Source organism: Sus scrofa, chromosome 18, assembly GCF_054392235.1.
Source record: "Sus scrofa isolate SSC_HxYL_T2T_F1_AM1 chromosome 18, Sscrofa_HxYL_maternal_Yorkshire_Landrace_v2.0, whole genome shotgun sequence".
Lineage (NCBI taxonomy): Eukaryota > Metazoa > Chordata > Mammalia > Artiodactyla > Suidae > Sus > Sus scrofa.
The window spans coordinates 59,694,575-59,704,795 of record NC_139400.1 but is presented as its reverse complement, the minus strand read 5'-3'; positions in this window follow the sequence as shown (position 1 = coordinate 59,704,795).

Below are 10,221 nucleotides of genomic sequence, written 5' to 3'. Positions count from 1 at the left end.
ATGGGGACCAATAGGGCCGGGCCCTGCACCTGCCAGGGCTCCCAGCTGGTTAATAATCCACCTTTGGCCCCACCCTCTCAGATGAGCCTCCCGGGGTCTCCTCTTCACCTTCTTCCCAAAGCAACCAAGGCCAGAGGGCTGAGCCAGCCAGAGACCTGCAGTGAGCTCCCCACGTGACTTCTGCTGCAGGAGGTACCAGGCCCTGGGAGAAGTGGGAGACGTGGTTACACCTGGGCACCACCCCCTCCCCTGAACAACTTCCAGCCTCCGAGCCCCCCACTCTCCCCAGTGCTCTCTTGGGTCCAGGCCAGCTCTGGTTGGGACACACCCTCGCTCTGTCATCCTAGCAACTGTTGTTAATTAATATTAACAACCTGATAACAGAGGGGACAGGTGGGGTGGGGTGACAGTGACAGCAGTTTCCTCCTCTGGGCAGGAAAACTCAGGTCTCATCCAGGTCTGACAGTGCACAGAGACCCCACGCATGAGAGCCACGGCCTCGCTCTTCAGCCCCCTCCCCTCCCACACATCCTTTGCCCAGGTCGGCTGGCAGCCACAGGTGGGCAGCCCCACCCCACCCTACCCCCACCCCCACCCCCCCGGGGCCCTGAACTCACCTTCTGCTCCCTCCAGATAGGGATCTCTGAGGCCTCCGTTGGGCTCTCGCTATCACCAGAATGGGCCAGACCTTGGCCCCCAAGTCAAGGCTGAGCTGATAAGGGCAGCCGTCGGGACAATCTGCCGGTGGCCGCCTGCCAGAGGCAGCTGCGGGAAGGAACCTGCAATCTCCCTGGTCCAGTGTTTGTGTCACGGACCCTGCCTGACTCAGAGGGAGCCACCCAACACGTATGGGGAAGACAGAGACGCGAGGAGGGGAACCAGATGCCAAGGGGGGGGGTGGCAGGGCAGGGGCAGGGGACCCCTAAGCCCTGAATCAGCCACGGTGGAGAGGAGAGCCAATGGCCAGGGCCTGCCTGCACTGACCTCCATCCCGCACCTCCAAGGCCCCGCCCTGGAGACTCAGGAGCAGATGCTGAGCCCCCGGCCCCAACTCGGAGTCTCTGTTTTCTCTCCTGGATGTCCTCCCCCAGAAGCAGACCCCGAGACAAGGATCGCAGTGCCACTCCTTTGTTTGGAAGGTGACCCCTAGCAGGCAGCAGGGATGAGCCGGAGGATGAAAGGGTGCAATCAGAGGGCACAGAAGTCCGGGCTCCTTCTTGGGCAGCTGCAGGCTCACGAGGAACCTCCGAGAGATGGTGGGGAGCCTGCTCCCTAGGGTCCCCTCCAGGAAAGAAGGGCACATGTGATGTTCTCGCCACAACGGCGGCTGAGGACACCACCCACAGCTTCAGCCCCAGGCCGCCCCCGGTGGGCACGGAGCCAGGCCCCAAGGCACACAGACTCCCTTGATGGAGTTTGTCGGGGGGTGGGGGTGCATAGAGACGGAGCCCGGATGTGTCGTCTGTGGGGTCGTCTCTGACACATGCTCAAGATGAGAATGGCCCCATCCACCTCTGAGCAAAACGCAGCCACCGTCTGACCACCAGGCTGCTGGCACACGTGGGGTCGCGAAGGCCACGCCCCTGGCACAGACTTCAACTGTGAGCACAGGACGTGTACACGCCTGTATCCTGCTTTATCCCCTGACTTCTAACACAGATGCAGCACTGCCTTCACCGTCGGACTGGCACGCTTGTGCCCGGGCTGCGTCCCTCAGAATGACGGGTCATCCACTCTCCCGGTGCAACGCCAAAGGTCAGACAGGTTCGCATATTTCGTTATTAGAAAAAAGTTTGGGGGAATGTCTTTGTGCCTAACTCTATTTCCTCTATTTTGTGTTTCTCCCCTTTAATCCAGCATCCAGGGATGAGACTGGAGGGTTAAAGGGTGTCTCACGTTTACAACCCTAAGCGCATACTTCATCAGCTCTTCCCTGGGGCTAATCGACTCCAGGGCGTATTGAGCCATTATCTGAGTCTTGCTTATTGGTGTCTGGTGAAGGACTCAGAGAGTGGACACACATGGGTTCCCCAAGGGTTTTGACCTTTTTCACTGACACCAGCAATAACCCAAAGTGCAAAGTCACCAGCCTCACCTGCACTGTGGGTTCTATCTGTAATCAATGCAAAAGGATGTCGCATTTTCAATTTTTCCTTGTTACTAGTGGGATGGACTGAAGGTGCCTGAGCCGTCCCAGAGAAGGGACTGGGATTGAACACAGCCACTAAGCTAGGGAGGCGGCAAGGGGGGGCCAGCCGCCAGCGTGGGAGCCTCCTAGAATCAGGTCAGGTGGCTGTCTGACACTCAGGACCCCTCACTGGCTGGCCACACTGCCCCCCAGGAGCAGGCAGAGAGTGTGCAGTCTCGGGGGAGAGGTCAGGGTAAGGCGGCGATGCTCTGCCAGTCACTGGCCCAGGTCATGGCACCTGCTAGGTGTGTGTGCCATGCTCTGAGCACCAGGGATGTGAAGAGTCTATGGTCATTTCCAGCTCGTTGGGTTAGACCTACAGGTTGAGATTTGGAGCCTGGTCTCCTAGTGGCACCCTTCATCTTCCTTGTCACCAGACCTTGCTCCTATTTGGCGAAAGACAGTGTCCACTGTCCAAGAGAGAGAGGCTGTTCCTTGCTTTCCCAGCCGCCTTTGCAGTCGGCAGCGGCCCTGTGATCCTGTTCTGGCCAATGAGAAATCTTCTTTTAAAAAAAAAAAAAGAAGAAGAAGAAACTTTATTTATTTATTTATTTATTTATTTTGCTTTTTAGGGCTGCACCCTCGACATATGGAGGTCCCCAGGCTAGGGGTTGAATCCGAACCACAGCTGCCGCTACCGCCACCGCCACATTTGCAACCTACACCACAGCTCAGAGCAACACCGTATCCTTAACCCACTGAGCGAAGCCAGGGAGCAAACCCACATCCTCGTGGATTCTAGTCAGGTTCATTAACTGCCGAGCCACGAAGGGAACTCCAGAATGGGCTTCCTTTTTGAGCAGTCTCACGTCTACAGAAAAACTGCGCAGGAAGTGTAGTGTCCCTCGTGCCCCTTCGTCCCCCCAACAGTTTCATCTGTTATGAACATCTCCCGTGAATGTGACGCATTTGTTGCAATCAATGAACCAATGTTGACACGCTATTACTCACTAAAGTCCATAGTTCACATTAGAGTTCCCGCTTGGTGTTGTGCCTTCTTTGGGATTTGAGAAATACGTGATGACATATACCCACCATTATATGACCCAGAAGAGTGACTCTTCCTAAAAATCCCCTGTGCCCCACCAAGTCCCCCCTTCCCTTCTCCCAGACCCAAAGGACAGAAAACCACATCTCTTCGTGCATACGTTGTTTGTGTTTGTAAAATACACATAACAAAATTTTTAAAAGCATAGTTCGGTGGTATTAAACACAGTCACATTTTTGTGCTACCATCACCAGCATCCATCCTCCTACCTCGTCTTGTGAACCGGAAATTCTAGACCATGAAACATTGACTCCCACCCTCTGGCTACTGCCATTCTACTTTCTGTCTCTGTGAGTTTGACTGCTCCATGTTGCTCCCGTAAACAGAGCCACGCAGTATTTGTCTTTTTACTACTGGCTTATTTCACTTAGCATAATATCCTCAAGATTCATCTGCGTTGCAAAATTCCCTCCTTTTACAAGGCAGACCGACACTCCATTGTGTGTATACACCACACTTAGCTCATCCATCCTTCTGTCAATGGGCCCTGGGGTTGCTCCCACTATTCGACCACTGTGAACAATGCCGTCATGAGCGCGGGTGTTCCCTGTCTCGTCTGGACCTGCTCTCGTTCTTTGGTGTATAAACCTCAATGTGGAATTATGGGACCATAAAGCAACTCAGCTTTTAATTCTTTGAGGAACCCCTAAATTATTTGCCACAGCAGCTGTTCCATCTTACGTCGCTCCAGCGTCTCCATGTCCTTGCCAACACACGCGTGGCTGGTCTTTGACAGGAGCCACTGTAATGAGTGTGAAGTGGTAGGTATCTCCCACTGCAGTTTTGATTTTCCCTAATGATCAGTGACGTCAAGCATCTTTTCATGCTCATATTAGTCATTCATGTCTTCTTTGGAGAAATGTCTATTCAAGTCTCCCGCCCTTTTGTTTTTTGTTTGTTTGGTTTTGGTCTTTCTGTCTTTTCGAGGGCCACACCTGCAGCACATGGAGGTTCCCAGGCCAGGGGTCCAATTGGAGCTACAGCCGCCAGCCTATGCCAGAGCCACAGCAATGTGAGATCCAAGCTTCGTATGTGACCTACACCACAGCTCATGGCAAAGCCAGATCCTTAACCCACTGAGCAAGGCCAGGGATCGAAGCCATGGCCTCATGGTTCCTGGTTGGATTTGTTAATCACTGAGCCACAACAGGAACTCCTCCCACCCATTTTTTAATTAGTTGGGTTTTTTTGGGGTTTTTTTTAAATGACTTTTATTTTTTCCATCATAGCTGGTTTACAGTGTTCTGCCAGTTTTCTCCCGTACAGCGAGGTGACCCAGGCACACACATATATACATTCTTTTTCTCACATTATCCTGCTCCATCATAAGTGACTAGATATGGTTCCCAGTGCTATACAGCGGGATCTCATTGCTTATCCATTTTTGTGTTGAGTTTTGGGAGTTCTCTTTAGATTCTTTTTTTTTTTTTTTTAGGGCCACACTTGCGGCATGTTGAAGTTCCCAGTCTAGGGGGATGAATTGGAGAGACTACAGCCAGCCTACGCCACAGCCACAACAACACAGGATCCGAGCCATGTCTGTGACCTACACCCAGCTCATGGCAACGTCGGATCCTTAACCTGCTGAGTGAGGCCAGGGATCAAACCCACATCCTCATGGATACCAGTCGGATTCATTTCTGCTGCGCCACAACAGGAACTCCCTGGATATTAATTGTCAGATATGTGGTTTGCAAATATTTTCTCCCAGTCTGTGGATTGTCTTTTTACTATATTGACAGTAACTATTTTTTTTTTAAGTTCCTGGGAAAGGGACTGAATTTGAGCTGCAGCTGAGATCTATGCCACAAAAGTGGCAACACTGGATCATTTTAACCCACAGCGCCAAGTTGGGGATCAAATCCGTGACTCCACAGCGACGCAAGCTGCTGCAGTCAGATTCTTAACCCATCGTGCCGCAGCAGAACTCCAACGGTGACTTTTGATGCAAAAAATTTAATTTTTGTGACATCAAATTTGTCTATTTTTCAGAGTTCCCGTCGTGGCTCAGCGGTTAATGAATCCAATTAGGAACTATGAGGTTGCCGGTTCTATCCCTGGCCTCGCTCAGTGGGCTAAGGATCCAGTGTTGCCGTGAGCTGTGGTGTAGGTCAAAGACGCAGCTGGGATCCCGTGTTGCTGTGGTTGTAGTGTAGGCTGGCAGCTACAGCTCCGATTCAAGCCCTAGGCTGGGAACCTCCATTTGCCATGGGTATGGCCCTAAAAAGACAAAACACCAAAAAAAAATTGTCTATTTTTCCTCTTGCTTACTCTGCTTTTGGTGCCATATCCAAGGAATCATTGCCAAATCCAATGTCATAAAAATTTGTCCTGTTTTCTCCTAAGAGTTTTACAGTTTAAGCTTTTAAATTTAGGTCTTTGATCCATTGTGAGTTGACTTTTGCACATGGTGCTAGTAAGGGCCCAAATTTATCACTCTAAGTGAACATCCAATTTTTCCAACATTTGTTGAAAAGACTGTTCTTTCCCCCTTGATGGTTTTGGTACACTTATCAAAAATCATTTGAGGGAGTTCCCGTTGTGGCTCACTGGGTTAAGAGCCCAGCTTGTATCCATGAGGATGCAGGTTTGATCCCTGGCCTTGCTCAGTGGGTTAAGGATCCAGTGTTGCCACAAGTTGTGGTGTAGGTCACGGATGCTGCTCGGATCTAGAACTTCCATATGCTGCAGGTATGGCCCTAAGAGGAAAAAAAAATTCATTTGACCATATATGCAAGTGTTTATTTCTCAACTTTCCATTCTGTTCATTTAGTCTACATCTCTGTCTTTATGCCAGTACTACACTATCACAGCTTTGTGATAATTTTTTTTTTTTGTCTTTTTGTCTTTTTAGGGCCACACCCATGGCAAATGGAGGTTCCTAGGTTAGGGGTCCAATCAGAGCTGAAGCCGCTGGCCTACGCCACAACCACAGCAATGCAGGATCCAGGCCGTGTCTGCCACCTACACCACAGCTCATGGCAACACCGGATCCTTAACCCACTGAGCCGGGCCAGGGATCAAACCCTCGTCCTCATGGATGCTAATTGGGTTCACTAACCCTGAGCCACAAAGGAACTCCTGTGATAACTTTTGAAATCAAGAAGTGTGAGTGCTCTAACTTTGTTTTCTGTCAAGATTGTTTTGGCTATTGAGAGTCCAATTTAAATTTTAGGGTGTATTTCTCTGTTTCTGAAAAAGTGTCATTGCACTTTTGTTAAGAATTGCAGGGGAGTTCCCGTCGTGGTGCAGTGGTTAACGAATCTGACTAGGAACCATGAGGTTGCCGGTTCGGTCCCTGCCCTTGCTCAGTGGGTTAACAATCCGGCGTTGCCATGAGCTGTGGTGTAGGTCGCAGACGAGGCTCGGATCCCGTGTTGCTGTGGCTCTGGCGTAGGCTGGCGGCTACAGCTCCGATTCGAGCCCTAGCCTGGGAACATCCATATGCCACGGGAGTGGCCCAAGAAATAGCAAAAAGACAAAAAAAAAAAAAAAAGAATTGCAGGGAGTTCCCATCGTGGCTCAGTGGTTAATTAATCTGACTAGGAACCATGAGGTTTCAGGTTCCATCCCTCGCCTTGCTTAGCGGGTTAAGGATCCGGCATTGCCGTGAGCTGTGGTGTAAGTTGCAGACGTGGCTCGGATCCCGTGTTGCTGTGGCTCTGGCGTAGACCGACGGGTACAGCTCTGGTTAGACCCCTGGCCTGGGAACCTCCATATGCTGCGGGAGCAGCCCTAGAAAAGGCAAAAAGACCGAAAAAAAAAGAAGAAGAATTGCATTGAGGAATTCCTGTTGTGGCACAGCAGAAACGAATCCGACTCTGGGAACCATGAGGTTGCAGGTTCAATCCCTGGCCCCGCTCAGTGGGTTGATGATCCGGTGTTGCCATGAACGGTGGTGTAAGTCGAAGACGTGGCCTGGATCACGCATTGCTGTGGCTGTGGTGTAGGCTGGCAGCTGTAGCTGTGATTTGACCCCTAGCCTGGGAACTTCCATATGCCGTGGGCGGCCCTAAAAAGCAAAAAAAAAAAAAAAAAAAAAAAAAAGATTGTCTTTCCTTGGAGCTAAGCCACAGCCAGGATGTCCTGGTGAGGAAAACTGAAAGCTCAGCGCTCTCTGGCCTTTGTCCCTCCCCACTGTGGGGCAGCCACCAGTGTCTCAGAAGTCTGCTCCCCCAACTCACTGCTCAAGTGGGGAAGGGCCTGCAGGCCCACAGAGAGGACAGCCCAGGCGCATCACCCAGTCTCTGCCCTGAGTCACAGAGGTGACAGGGAGGGCGTGTCTGGCCCATCACGTCGGGGGCAGAGGCCGCCTGCTGGGCACATCATTTTTCCCTTCACTTTTACCTGGAAACAGTGCTCAAGAGCCTCGGGCAGCAGAGGCGGTGGTGAAAATGAATTGCCCCCAAGGTATCAGGGACACCGGGCAAGAAACTCTTCCCTTTTAGTTTTACTGAAGTAGTTGATTTGCAAGTTGTGATCATTTCTGCTGTGCAACAAAGTCAGTCAGTTAAACACATACGCACATCCACTCTCTTTCAGATCCTTTTCCCACCCAGAGGGTCACGGAACATTGGGTAGAGTTCTCTGGCTATACAGCAGGTCTCTGTTGGCCAATCACTCCGCATACCTCAGTGTGCATGTGCCAACCCAAACCCCCCCAGCACATCCTTCAGAAGTTTTCATGAACACCAGCGAGTCCCGGTCAGGCCCAGGGACACACCAAGAACTCAGCACGGTGCCTGCCACCAAGAGCTCCCAGGCCAGGTGTAGACCAGGCCCCAGAGATGAGCTTGATGAGGTCAAGGCAGTGACAGAGATACACAGAGAGAAAGATGCCCAGCTCAGCCAGCGGGTCGGGAAATCTTCCTGGAAAAGAGGCAAGAAGGGTTCCACACGCGAAGTTTTTGCCAAATTCAGTAAATAAGAAAGAGGACAGCCAGCTAGACTGAAATTTCAGAGAAACCCATGGCATATGGAAGTTCCCAGGCCAGGGATCGAATCCAAGCCATGTCTGCAATGTACACCACAGCTGCAGCAACACCAGATCCTTATCCCACCGTGCCAAGCCTAACATCAAAACAACGTCACAGGGACAAGCCGGATCATTAACCCACTGTGCCACAGCGGGAACTCCTAGAAAGTTACACCCTTTATCACTGCATCTCACACATGAGGTTGGACTCAGAAAGGAAGGACTGGGCTGGACCTTGATCCAGAGCAGAACCCAACAATCTGAACACCTTCCTACTCTGCCACTCAGCCAGGTAGCACTGGGTTGGCTACTTATTCTCTCCAAGCTGCAGGGTTTTTTTTTTTGGGGGGGGTGCTTTTTAGAGTTGCACCCGCCACATATGGAAGCTCCCAGGCCAGGGGTCAAATTGGAGCTGCTGCCGCCAGCCTACACCACAGCAATGCAGGATCCAAGCCATGTCCTCAACCTACACCACAGCTCACAGCGTCAGATCTTCAACCTGCCGAGTAAGGCCAGGGATCAAACCCACATCCTCATGGATACTAATCAAGTCCTTTACTGCTGAGACACAGCGGAACACCCAAGCCGCAGTTAACCAATCTGTAAAATGGGATGGTTGTGGAGACATTAAAGCTTTTGCCTCTCAAAGGCCAGTCTGAGGTCCAGCAGCACTGGCTCCCTCAGGAGGGGAACTTGTTAGAAATCTCAGACCCTGCCCCAGACCTGCCTTCTAAAAAGCCTCTGCCAGAGAGTTCCTGCAGTGGCACTGTGGGTTAAGAATCCAACTGCCCCAGCTTGGGTTGCTAAGAGGTGTGAGTTCAATCCCAGCGCAGTGCAGTGAGTTAAAGGATCCAGTTGCCACATCTGCGGCTGGGATTCAATCCCTGGCCTGGGAACTTCCATATGCAGCGGATGAGGCCATAAACATTTTTTAAAAAGAAGCTTCTACCCTCCAGTGTGCATCACAGTTTGAAGGGCACAGTAGCAAAGCCACCCCGACAGGATTGAGGGGCCAGCACAGGGCTGGGCACAGGCCCCCGCATGAATTCCGCTTGGTCTGCAGTGCTTCCCTGAGACACTGGCCCTGAAGACCAAAGTCCCAAGAACAATTAATTCCCCAAATGCTGAGTCACCAATCCTCAGCAGATGGAGGAGAGAATTAGCTGGGATGGGAAACGCACTTCAACTGGCCCATGATCTGGGTCCAGAGGTTTTTAGGGGCTCTGTTCTGTGTTTACCAGCATGGCGCTCAACTATCTAATCAGGGTGCTCCCCACTTAAAATCCACCGGCACCTCTTTGTAGCCTTTGAATTGTATTCTCTCTTCTAAGTGATTTAGTTTCTCAGCTTTTGCCGACTATGGTGACAACCGCTTTGGTTTCCGTTTCGCTCCAGGATCCCTCCCGCCCAGAGGACTCACACATGCTGTCCCCTCTCAGGACTGCTCTTCCCGCCCAGCGTTCGGCTCCCCCGATTCCTTCCGTCGGGGGAGGCCCCAAGTGCCTGGTACCCTCGATGTCCCAGGAAGGTGATGGCTAGCCATCAGTGCGCTGGCTGGAGGGCACTGCCCCCTTCCTTCTGCCCCAGCCCAACGTCTACACCTGGCAGCCCGAACAAGTGTTGGCAGAGCACACAGAGGCTTCATGGAGTCTGCAGCTTGCGGGGGTCGGGATGCATTGAAAGCATGATCCCTGACCCCTCGAAAGCCCCTGGCATGCAAGGGGACGCTCTGTCCATCTCCCCTAGGTCCCAGCACACAGCTGGGACACAGCGGTCCCACCCAGGCCTACGTGTGCGTGAGACTGACAGCCAGGGGCAGAGATGGTCAGCACTTTACTGACCCCTTGCCAGGAGCCCTGTGCGTCAGCCAGCCTGGAAACCGCCGCAAACAGGCCAAGTTTATCTGTTGCTTGGTGAAGCTGAGTTTATGGCACGCTAACCCCACCTCTTAGCTGCCAGGCCCAGGTCACTGATCCTGTGTCCCAGGGCCTGTCCAGTTGTTCCAGACAT